General features: G+C 42.1%; 1 pseudogene; it reads right to left on the bottom strand.

Annotated features, from left to right (window-relative positions):
- LOC118378827 (protein transport protein Sec24B-like) overlaps nt 1-11,928 on the bottom strand; it is a 34,209-nt pseudogene extending 22,281 nt beyond the window's left edge.
- Between the last annotated feature and the right edge of the window lie 663 nt (nt 11,929-12,591).

Below are 12,591 nucleotides of genomic sequence, written 5' to 3'. Positions count from 1 at the left end.
CTTCTACCACACAAACCAGGTTTTCATACAAACTTTTTATGCGAGTAGAGTACAAGTTTTAAAAAGTGTCACGACAGGCCTGATGGAAACAGCAAATTTGGCAGTAAACTTTCCAAACGTCGACAAAACACAAGACAAGGTGGGATCTTTTTGTGTCAGTAAAATTAATAATGCGAGAAATGGTGATGGAAACGCTTATGAACAGATATTGATACAACCATCCTATCAGATTTAAACTTGGAGTCACGCGATGACATGTGGTAGTGGGAGGACAACACAACTCTGGAAAACATGCAGTTTGATAGGCTACAGATTAAAAAAATTATGACCTTCACAGGGTGGTGAAAGTGCACTGTGACAGGCTTGATGTTCCTTTCCAATAAATATTGAGGGTCTTATTCTGGTGACATAATGATCGATGCTTGGCTGCCATTTGATAAATGGCTCTTTTGTCCAGAATAATCTCATCATGTAGGCTATACCAACACTATCTGCCAGCTGTTGGCTTGAGCACACAATACCAGTGTAGGCACGTTCACTATAGAATTTTTAAAAAATCAACATTTATTTCAAAGTTGAACAAACTATACACAAAGACAACTTTTAACAATTTCCACTGAACATTTTACCAAAACTAGTTTAGTGGAAGAACTGTGCAGAATAACTGTAAAATCTCCCTCAGGTTAATGCGACCATGTAAAAACTTATTTTCCACTATTTTCGAAAATATATTTGCTCCAAATTAAGATTCAAACACGTCTGCAGAAAGAATGGGGTGGTATTAAACTACAGTAACTGAAGGTTTACGCCCGGTAACGGAATTACGGTAACAAAATTCCATCATGTGTACTTGATCTGTACTATACAAAAACGTATAATTATGGATATGAATGTCATTCTCCTCAGGTTTCAGCACTGCGCAGCACAGCAGATTACAGTACGATATACTGTACTCTACTGTATGTATTGCACTATCCAAATTTGTGAAACATACAGTACCTGTCAAAAGTTTGGACACACCTACTGATTCAAGGCTTTTTATTTATTTTTTACTACGGTCTACATTGTAGAATAATACTGATGAAATAACACATATGAAATCATGTAGTAACCAAAAGTGTTAAACAAATCCAAATAGATTTTATATTTTTCAAAGTAGCCACCCTTTGCCTTGATGACAGCTTTGAACACTACTGGCAATCTCTCAACCAGCTTCATGAGGTAGTCACCTGGAATGCATTTCAATTAACAGGTGTGCCTCATCTTAATGCGTTTGAGCCAATCAGTTGTGTTGTGACAAGGTAGGGTTGGAATACAGAAGATAGCCATATTTGGTAAAAGACAAAGTCCATATTATGGCAAGAACAGCTCAAATAAGCAAAGAGAACCAGTCCATCATTAATTTAAGACATGAAGTTCCGTCAATAAGGAACATTTCATGAACTTTGAATGCTTCTTCAAGTCCAGTCGCAAAAACCATCAAGCGCTATGATGAAACTAGCTCTCATGAGGACCACCACAGGAAAGGAAGTCCCAGAGTTACCTCTGCTGAAGAGCATAAGTTAATTATTAGTTAAGAGCCTCAGAAATTGCAGAACAGATAAATGCTTCACAGAGTTCAAGTAACAGACACATCTCAACATCAAGTGTTCAGCGGAGACTGCATGACTCAGGCCTTCATGGTCAAATTGCTGCAAAGAAACCACTACTAAAGGACACTGATAAGAAATGGCTTACTTGGGCCAAGAAACACGAGCAATGGACATTAGACCGGTGGAAATCTGTCCTTTGGTCTGATGAGTCCAAATTTGAGATTTTTGGTTCCAACCGCTGTGTCTTTGTGAGATGCAGAGTTGGTGAACGGATGACCTCTGCATTTGTGGTTCCCACCGTGAAGCATGGAGGAGGTGTGATTGTGCTTTGCTGCTGACACTGTGATTTATTTAGATTTCAAGGCACACTTAACCAGCATGGCTACAGCAGCGATATGCCATCCCATCTGGTTTGCGCTTAGTGGGACTATCATTTGTTTTTCAACAGGACAATGACCCAAAACAACTCCAGGTTGTGTAAGGGCTGAAGGAGAGTGATGGTACTGCATCAGATGACCTGGCCTCCACAATCACCCGACCTCAACTTGCTTTGAGGACAATACAGTGCCACTGACACGGCCCGCTACCAAAACCTGCGGGCTCTCCTTCACCGCAGCCAACGTGAGTAAAACATTTAAACATGTTAACCCTCGCAAGACTGCCGGGCCAGACAGCATCTCTAGCCACGTCCTCAGAGCATGTGCAGACCAGATGGCTGGTGTGTTTATGGACATATTCAATCAATCCCTATCCCAGTCTGCTGTTCCCACATGCTTCAAGAGGGCCACCATTGTTCCTGTTCCCAAGAAAGCTAAGGTAACTGAGCTAAATGACTATCGCCCCGTAGCAATCACTTCCGTCATCACGAAGTGCTTTGAGAGACTAGTCAAGGACCATATCACCTCCACCCTACCTGACACCCTAGACCTACTCCAATTTAATTACCGCCCCAATAGGTCCACAGACGACGCAAACGCAATCACACTGCCCTAACCCATCTAGACAAGAGGAATACCTACGTAAGAATACTGTTCATCGATTAAAGCTCAGAATTTACCACCACAGTAACCTCCAAACTAGCCATCAAGCTTGAGACCCTGGGTCTTGACCCCGCCCTGTGCAACTGGGTCCTGGACTTTCTGACGGGCTGCCCCCAGGTGGAGAGGGTAGGAAACAACATCTCTACCCCGCTGATCCTCAACACTGGGGCCCCACAAGGGTGCATTCTCAGCCCTCTCCTGTACTCCCTGTTCACCCATGACTGCGTGGTCATGCATGCCTCCAACTCAATCATCAAGTTCGCAGACGACACTACAGTGTTAGGCTTGATTACCAACACCGACGAGACGGCCTACAGGGAGGTGGTGAGGGTCCTCGGAGGGTTGTGTCAGGAAAATAACCTCACACTCAAAGTTAACAAAACAAAGGAGATGATCGTGGACTTCAGGAAGCAGCAGAGGGAACACCCCCCTATCCACATCGACGGAACAGTAGTGGAGAGGGTAGTAAGTTTCAAGTTCCTCGGCGTACACATCACAGACAAACTGAAATGGTCCACCCACACAGACAGCGTGGTGAAGAAGCGCCTTCTTCACCACGCTGTCTGTGTGGGTGGACCATTTCAGCCTCAGGAGGCTGAAGAAATGTGGCTTGTCACCAAAAACACTCAAACTTTAACAGATGCACAATCGAGAGCTCTAACACCGCCTGGTACGGCAACTTCTCTGCCCACAACCATAAGGCTCTCCAGAAGGTAGTGAGGTCTGCACAACACATCACCGGGGGCAAACTACCTGCCCTCCAGGACACCTACACCACCCAATGTCACAGGAAGGCCAAAAAGATCATCAAGGACAACAACCACCCGAGCCACTGCCTGTTTACCCCGCTATCATCCGAAAGGCGAGATCAGTACAGGTGCATCAAAGCTGGGACCGAGAGACTGAAAAACAGCTTCTATTTCAAGGTCATCAGACTGTTAAACAGCCATCACTAACATTGAGTGGCTGCTGCCAACATACTGACTCAAATCTCTACCCACTTTAATAATTAAAATTTGGATATAATAAATGTATCAATAGTCACTTTAAACAATGCCACTTTATATAATGTTTACATACCCTAAATTACTCATCTCATATGTATATACTGTACTCTATACCATCTACTACATGTTGCCCATGCCATTCAGCCATCGCTCATCCAAATATTAGATATGTACATATTCTTATTCATTCCTTTACACTTGTGTATTAGGTAGTTTTTGTGGAATTGTTAGATGACTTGTTAGATATTGCTGCATGGTCAGAACTAGAAGCACAAGCACTTCGCTACACTCGCATTAACATCTGCTAACCATGTGTATGTGACCAATAAAATTGTATTTGATTTGACCCAACTGAGACAGTTTGGGATGAGTTGGACCTAAGACTGTTGCGGTCACCATATTACCGCCACACCGGCAGTCACAAGTAGAGGTCGACCGATTATGATTTTTCAATGCCGGTACCGATTATTGGAGTACCAAAAAAGCCGATACCGATTAAATCGGACGATTTTTAAAAATGTATTTGTAATAATGACAATTACAACAATACTGAATGAACACTTATTTTAACTTAATATAATACATCAATAAAATCAATTTAGCCTCAAATAAATAAACATGTTCAATTTGGTTTAAATAATGCAAAAACAAAGTTTTGGAGAAGAAAGTAAAAGTGCAATATGTACCATGTAAGAAAGCTAACGTTTAAGTTCCTTGATCAGAACATGAGAACATATGAAAGCTGGTGGTTCCTTTTAACATGAGTCTTCAATATTCCCAGGTAAGAAGTTTTAGGTTGTAGTTATTATAGGACTATTTCCCTCTATACCATTTGTATTGTATTGACTATTGGATGTTCTTATAGGCTATTTAGTATTGCCAGTGTAACAGTATAGCTTCTGTCCCTCTCCTCCCTCCTCCCTGGGCTCGAACCAGGAACACAAAGGCAGCCACCCTCGAAGCAGCGTTACCCATGCAGAGCAAGGGGAACAACCACTCCAAGTCTCTGAGCGAGTGACGTTTGAAATGCTATTAGTGCGCACCCCGCTAACTAGCTAGCCATTTCACATTGGTTACACCGGCCTCATCTCGGGAGTTGATAGGCTTGAAGTCATAAACAGCGCAATGCTTGAAGTACAATGAAGAGCTGATGGCAAAACGCACGAAAGTGCTGTTTGAATGAATGCTTACGAGCCTGCTACTGCCTACCACCGCTCAGTCAGATGCTTGTATGCTCAGTCAGATTATATGCAACGCAGGACACGCTAGATAAACTAGTAATATCATCAACCACGTGTAGTTAACTAGTGATTATGATTGATTGATAGTTTTTTATAAGATAAGTTTAATGCTAGCTAGCAACTTACCTTTGCTTACTGCATTCAAGTAATAGGCTTGTGGAGTGCAATGAGAGGCAGATGGTTATAGCGTTGGACGAGTTAACTCTAAGGTTGCAAGATTATATCCCTCGAGCTGACAAGGTGAAAATCTGTCATTCTGCCCCTGAACGAGGCAGTTAACCCACCATTCCTAGGCCGTCATTGAAAATAAGAATGTGTTCTTAACTGACTTGCCTAGTAAAATAAAGGTCTGTAAAAAATAAAATATATATATATATTTTTTTTTAAACGGCCAAATCGGTTGTTATGAAAACTTGAAATCGGCCCATCCAATTAATCGGTCGACCTCTAGTCACGAGTCATAAAGCAGTCAAATTCCACATGACTGTTTAGTCGCTAATTAGGCTTTTCCAAGCTCTGATGCAGCTGATGGTCATTAGTAGCCTACCAAACTTGCTAACTGTCTGGTACTCAGCACTCTATTGTCACTAATCACTGAAGTCAATGCAAATATATTCGAAAATCTAATCAAACACTTCATGAGTGCCCATGAGCTCATGTTGCGCAACATTTATATAGGCTATGCAATTGCGGGAGAAAACGGAGTGATGCCCGCTAATAAAAAGACGAGGATCCATCAGCGTTCTATAGGCTAGACCTACTATGTTAAATTCTCAACTTTCCTAATATTAAGCACATTGCTTATATTTACAACAGCAGTATAGCCAATCTGGTTGGCATGAAAATAAACCACGGGGAAAAGTGTCTTCCATTCGCTATTTAAGTGCATGTGTATTAGGTATGTATTTTTCCCGCTGCCCACGTGCATGATAATTGACACAGGTGCATGATAATGGTCCAATCTAAATCAAAACAAATTTCACACATTATTTAGTAAATGTAAAGACAATATTACAATCAAGAATAGTCTGATAATAATAGCCTGTCAATAATAGCCTGTCACTTATCAGTTGTGAATGATGCCCGTCATAAGAAAAAAAAATGTTTTTTTTGCTACTTTTTCTAATCACAGTCGCACATCTCATGTAGCCTAGCCCATAGGCCTGTGTGTTTTAATAAGGTTTGGATCACAACAAAGTGGCCAAAGAACTTCTTCAAGTTAAACACATTAATCCACTCTACAAGGGATGTTGAGCTTAACTGGCATATATAATCAGCGCGTTGACTTTCAAGTTTGGGGAAGATCATTTCCACCATAAAAATGCACCTTCATAATAAATTGCATTTGCGGTCACTTTTGATAACGGTGTATTCCACTATTGGAAAATGTGCATTTATAGCCTACTACTATGTGCACATTTCTGCGCTTATAATGTGGAGAAATAGCCAAATAGTTTCTAAACATTTTAAGCTAAACGTTCTGATCTGTTGTGTTAGCCATAATGCATAAAAAAAAAAGTTTGGGGATTCTAGTGGATGTATTAGTTTGGGAACTATCACATCCCACAACTGTACCAGACTATGTTTGGAATATTTCTCTCTCGCACAGAATAGGTTAACTTTGTACTATGGGTGATAGTAGATTGACATAGGCTAGTGCTTTTACTGTTTGTTAGGCCTACTCATCTTGTTGTTTGACGAAAAGTAAATGTGGACAGTTCTTCCAATATCTTCAATAAGCACCTCGGAATTGGATAAGGATGTGCGATGTGTCTGTCTTCACTTGTAGCCTGTGAGAAAGACCTGATCAATTGACGGAGAGCCATGTGAGTGAGAGGCGCTTCGGATTGCGCAGCACACTCAGCGACAAGGGCACAACATAGCACTCCGGCCTGCAAAAGGCATGGATTGTTTAGGGTGCATTACGGACACAAAGGGGATGCCGCCGTGGAATTCGATGCATTATCAAGATGCATTATCAAGTGCTTCAAGCAACTTTTTTCACCGTACAGCCTTACAATGTATTAAAAATCAAAAACATACAGCCCAACGTTTGCAGAACAACTAAAGTTAATAACTAAATTAAGCATATAGGAATACCTATTTCTTTGTTAACCTCACAGAATAACCGCATGTGGGTACTCAAAATCGTTTGGAGAATATATTTATATTTTATTCAGCTTTGTTCAATTGTATTCTTCATGCTATAAAATAATAATGTCACAGAATTATAAGCAAATCTTGTCTGCTAAATGAACTAGTGTAGCCCACAGCCATTTAGCATATCTACATACAGACAACTGATGGTATGCAATTAAATTCTTCTGAAATAGACTACATTTTCTTCATATCATGCTTCTTTAGACCGGTCTAAAATAAATCATGGATTTATTGTGAAGGTGTAGGCTATATTACATGGATTTATTCAACTTTTTAAAATGGCTTGTAGGCTGTGCGTGGAAGCCAGGAAATGCTAAATGTGTTTATGTTAATTAACTGTCTACTACCATGAGACCGACAGTTATTTGCTTAACAATCACCGGCTGACGGAATTTCGTGACCACCATAGCTCTAGTTGGACCGCAAAGTGAAGGAAAAGCAGCCAACAAGTGCTCAGCATTTGGGAACTCCTTCAAAAATAATTCATCATGAAGCTGGTTGAGAGAATGCCAAGCGGGTGCACAACTGGCTACTTTGAAGAATCTCAAATATAAAATATATTTTGATTTGTTTAACACTTCTTTTTTTTTAACTACATGATTCATAGTTTTGATGTCTTCACTACTATTCTACAATGTAGTAAAAAATAAAAACCCTTGAATGAGTAGGTGTGTCCTTTTGACCGATACTGTACGTCTATGATAGGTTCAGATTTGGTCCAGTACGGTCCGTCCGTGGACGTTAACATCAAAGCCAGGGTGGACCGACCAAATTGCAACTACTTTTCAACGTCCATGGACGTCCAGTGTCGGTTGATGCTCAGTGTGTGAGGATGCTGGTTAAAGCAAATGGAAAAAGAGTGTTCTCATGGCTAGGTGTCAGTAAGAGCTGAGAAAGGTGACATTAACTGGAGAGCAAGAGATAGAGGGAGGGGTTGTCCAGACTCAGACAATTTGAACACTCTTGCTTTGACCACCAGACAACAAAAAGACAAAGAAAACAGTTATGAGCTGAACATAACAGTATGGCAGTGGAAGGGAGGCAAGTAGCAGGTGACCCAACTGTGGTTTGTGAATATTATGATATCCCATTGTAGCCAATTAAATTGCAGTAATTCCGTTACTGATTTCATTGGTATCATCATTACCAATTTCGTAACAGATTTTTGGTAATGGAATTACATGGCACAAGGTAATATTTCTTAAACTTACAGATGGTAAACAATTTCTCCAGAACTAAATATAATTGCTGATATTACCGTAATTGCTGGACTATTAAGCGCACCTGAATATAAACCGCACCCACTGAATTATTAAAAAATATGTATTTTGTACATAAAATAAGCCGCACATGTCTATAAGCCGCAGATGCCTACCGGTACATTGAAACAAATAAACTTTACACAGCCTTTAAACGAAACACAGCTTGTAACAAAAATTAAAACAGTAGCCTACCAAGAAAGTCATTGGTCACTATCTTCCTCCTCCTGTGCACTGAAACCACTGAAGTCATCTCCTTCGGTGTCGGAGTTGAATAGCCTCAGAATTGCTTCATCCGATGTTGGATCGTTTTCATTGTCGCTCTCGTCACGTTCATCCGGAGGCAAATACCCCGCTGAGCTCATGCTGCCCCTTCAACACGCAGCAGTCCAGCCTTTGAAACCCGTTGATGATAGTGGATTTTTTGACAACGCTCCACGCTGTCAGGACCCACTGGCAGACTTGACCATAAGATGCTCTTCGCCTGCGGCCCGTTTTAGTGAAGGATTTCTCCCCACTTGTCATCCAAGCCTCCCACTGAACAAGGAGCGCCACCTTAAATGCACGATTTACACTGATGTCGAGTGGCTGCAAATACTTTGGGCCATCTGCTTTTCTTCCCTCTGAAAGCTTTTGTTGTCTTTCTGCACTGAGTCAGTTCCTCACACTGCTGTTTCCAACGTCTTATCATCGACTCATTAAGGCCAAGCTCCCATGCAGCAGCTCTATTTCCTTTTCCAACAGCCAGATTTATCGCCTTCAACTTGAAAGCTGCATCATATGCATTTCTCCGTGTCTTTGCCATGATGAGGGTGGACAAAATTACTACCGTAATCAGAATGATGGAAAGTTTGAGCGCGCTCGATTTACGTCACATTATGTGAGGGTGCTCAGTTATTTGGCGGCATGAATCTTGTGAAAGCGGGAAAAATCCATAAATTAGCCGCGTCATTGTATAAACCGCGAGGTTCAAAGTGTGGGAATAAAGTAGCGGCTTATAGTCCGGAAATTACGGTAGTTAGCAGGGGTGTTTACATCAATATTAGTGTGTTTTGATGCATTTCTGATACATTTTACACATTTTTATCCAGAAATCAAAGCCTTTGCTTATGCCCAATTAAGAATGAAAATGGTTTTAATAAATGAATCTCTGCCTTCACTTCTGCAAAACATACTCTTAACTTTCATTTGACACCCAATTTGTTATGCACCTATTAACTTAAGTTGGTGCTCATCGGTTATTTTCGATGGAAATGCCCCTCTTCAATTCACTTATTTAGACTAGGCCTAGAAAAAGAGTATGAAGATGAAAAACAGATGCCTTCATCAATCATTTAAATCAAGGTGAGGACGGAGAACCACACAAATGTAACGATGCAGGATCCTATAAAACTTGAATTAAAATGGCCGACATGGGCCTGCCATTGATGACGTCAATGCAGATGACCTATACAGATACTATAGAGAGATCCAGGCTAATTCAATAGGTAGCCTCTCCATTTACCTTGCTGATGCCCTGGGGAGGAATTAACTGAAGTGGATGGGATTCCTAAAGGTGGCATGTCCCTGTCAGCACCCCCAGTGTTGTGTTTGACTCCTCCTCTGTAGTGGTCATGTGTCATGGGTGCCTGGTGACTTTGGTCATAGTGCTGGAGGACTGTGTCTTGGACCAGGGAGAAGAAACCAATTAAGGCAGAGGCAAATATATCAAATACACAAATTGACATGAAAAGTGGATTGACAAGTGTCTCAAAATGTATTCTGTACGGACATTCTCAACAGTGCCAATGAGTTGACTGTACCTGCATTACCCTGGCCGTTGACTGTGGCTGGTTGGCCGGGTGGAGCCATGCTATACACAGGGGGAACCGCTGCAGTAGATGCTGGGTGACTGGTGTCATTTCCTGGGGCGTACTGGTGGAGGGGAGCGCCCATCAGGTTGGGAACAGCTGCTGGGCCGGTGGGAGCCTGGGAGGAACGCAATGTACCGTACTGGCTGCTTCCCGGAACAGAGGGGTACGAGACAATGGGATACAGGGGAGCACCCGGGCTGGTGGGGGGTGCCAAAACCAAGTTTGGCTGCTGGGGGTGGTGTTGCGTTTGGGAGGTAGGGTACTGCTGCTGTCCATAGTAGGCCCCAGGCTGTGCGTATGGGGCTGGTTGTTGGAATGAAGGTGCATGTTGGGGGTTTGGAGGGGTAGCGGAGGTGGGAAGAGTGGTGGGGGTGCCATAGGGCAGAGAGGGAGGGTGGGAGCCTTGGGTTGCTCCGTATGCAGAGGGGGCTACAGTAGGTGCAGCAGTGGGCTGCAGCAGCTGCTGGTGGCAGTAAGCACTGTGATCATTGTTCGTGATTGGAGCTTTTGGGGGGGCAGGGGCACACTGGCCTGGAATGGTTGGGTTGCCCTGCTGTTGAGGCCCGGCTCCATAGTACCCCGTCAAAGGATATGTGGATGGGTAAGTCTGCCCCCCTGGACCTGAAGAGAATTGAGAGTTGATGTTAGAACAATGGGGTTTGGGGTAAATTAAACATTGATGCCGATTATTGACAAGGAGGATATATAATTATCATAAATAGTGGGATCAACTATTATCAAAAGTATTACCTACATATATTACTAGCTAACGTTACATAATAAATATTCTATAGAAATTATCAAACATGTCAGTCATCTAAGCAGCAACCCAAGAGTAAAATACTTTAGATCTGACTGGCCAGCTGCCGGTGTAATGATGACGCCCTAACGTTACTAGCTAGTGACAGGTTTAAAATGCCCAAGTAAGCCATCTAGCTACAGTAGCTAACTAGCCAAAGATTCCTCCCACAATGGACCCCGTGGTGGGTCCTGGCTGCATTAGTGAAATAGACAAAGAATACCAAATCTTTTTGTGAACATAACAAATATTAGCACAAATAAACGTGCATGTTTAAGATAGCTGGCTAGTGTGGCAAACTTGAATTGATACTAGCTAACGTTAGCTAGGTAGAAATTCTCGATTTCTCTTTTAAAAACGGAATTGTCGGTTTTATTAATAACGTCATAATTTACGCAACTAACGTTAGCTAGCTAAGCTAATTACCAAACGCAACAAATATCCAAGCAACAGGGCTTTCACACAGCCACATTAGTTAGCTAGTTATTTCAACCACTGGCTAGTTTAATCTCCACGGCCTGTTTTACCATTCTGATAGGGGGGTGCTGCTCCACCATTCGGCGTTGAATTCAAGCTGTGACCGAGAGAGGTTTTCAGGCTCGTAAAACCCGGCGCAGACATCTCTTGGTCCCACTGTCCTTTATCAACAGAAAGGCACAGGGTGACAAAGACACATGAAAGGCTGTCACCAAGAGCAGTATTATTCCCATTAGCTAGGTGTTCGTCTGGTGTTTTTGTGAACCCCCTGCCGTAGCTACCTCCTATTCGGCTTGTTGTCTAGCTATGATGAGGTTCATCCCAATTGAGGCGATTTCGGGCGCGTTCGTAAATTGTCTCCAGTGTGTCAGAGGGCGTAAATTCAGTGCGCTGTTAAAATGTCTGTTCGTATTTTCAGAGCACACTGGACGCCCTGCGGAGAATTGGGATTGATCCGAGAGTTCTGACCTCACAACGGCACCCAGGCTAACTGGCCAAAGTTGTCTAGCTTGCTGGCTACTTACAGACACAAATGAGAGAACACCTCACTGAACATTTTTAATCGCCCAAGAAGAGTTGGTTAAACTGTTTTCAAATCAAAGTTGTATTTGTCACATACACGTGTTTAGCAGATGTTATTGCGGGTGTAGCGAAATGCTTGTGTTTCTAGCTTTAACCGTGCAGTAATATCTAACACGTAATATCTAACAATTTCACATCAATACACACAAATCTAAAGTAATGGAATTAAGAATATATACATATTTAGATGAGCAATGTCAGAGTGACAGACTAATATACAGTAGAATAGGAGAGAATACAGTATATGCATATGAGATAAGTAATGCAAAATATGTAAACATTGTTAAAATGGCTAGTGTTCCATTATTAAAGTGGCCAGTGATTTCCATTCTATGTATATAGGACAGCAGCCTGTAATGTGCTAGTGATGGCTATTTAAAAGTAGAATGGCCTTGAGATAGATTTTTTTCTCAGTCTCTCTGTCCCAGCTTTGCTGCTGACCTCAGCTTCTGGATGATACAGGCAGTGGCTCGGGTGGTTGTTGTCCTTGATTATCTTTTTGGCCTTCCTGTGACATCAAGTGCTGTAGGTGTCCTGGAGGACAGGTAGTTTGCCACCGATAATATGTTGGGAAGACCACA

This window comes from Oncorhynchus keta, chromosome 4 (genome assembly GCF_023373465.1).
Source record: "Oncorhynchus keta strain PuntledgeMale-10-30-2019 chromosome 4, Oket_V2, whole genome shotgun sequence".
Classification (NCBI taxonomy): domain Eukaryota; kingdom Metazoa; phylum Chordata; class Actinopteri; order Salmoniformes; family Salmonidae; genus Oncorhynchus; species Oncorhynchus keta.
This window is presented reverse-complemented; position numbering and strand designations above follow the sequence as displayed.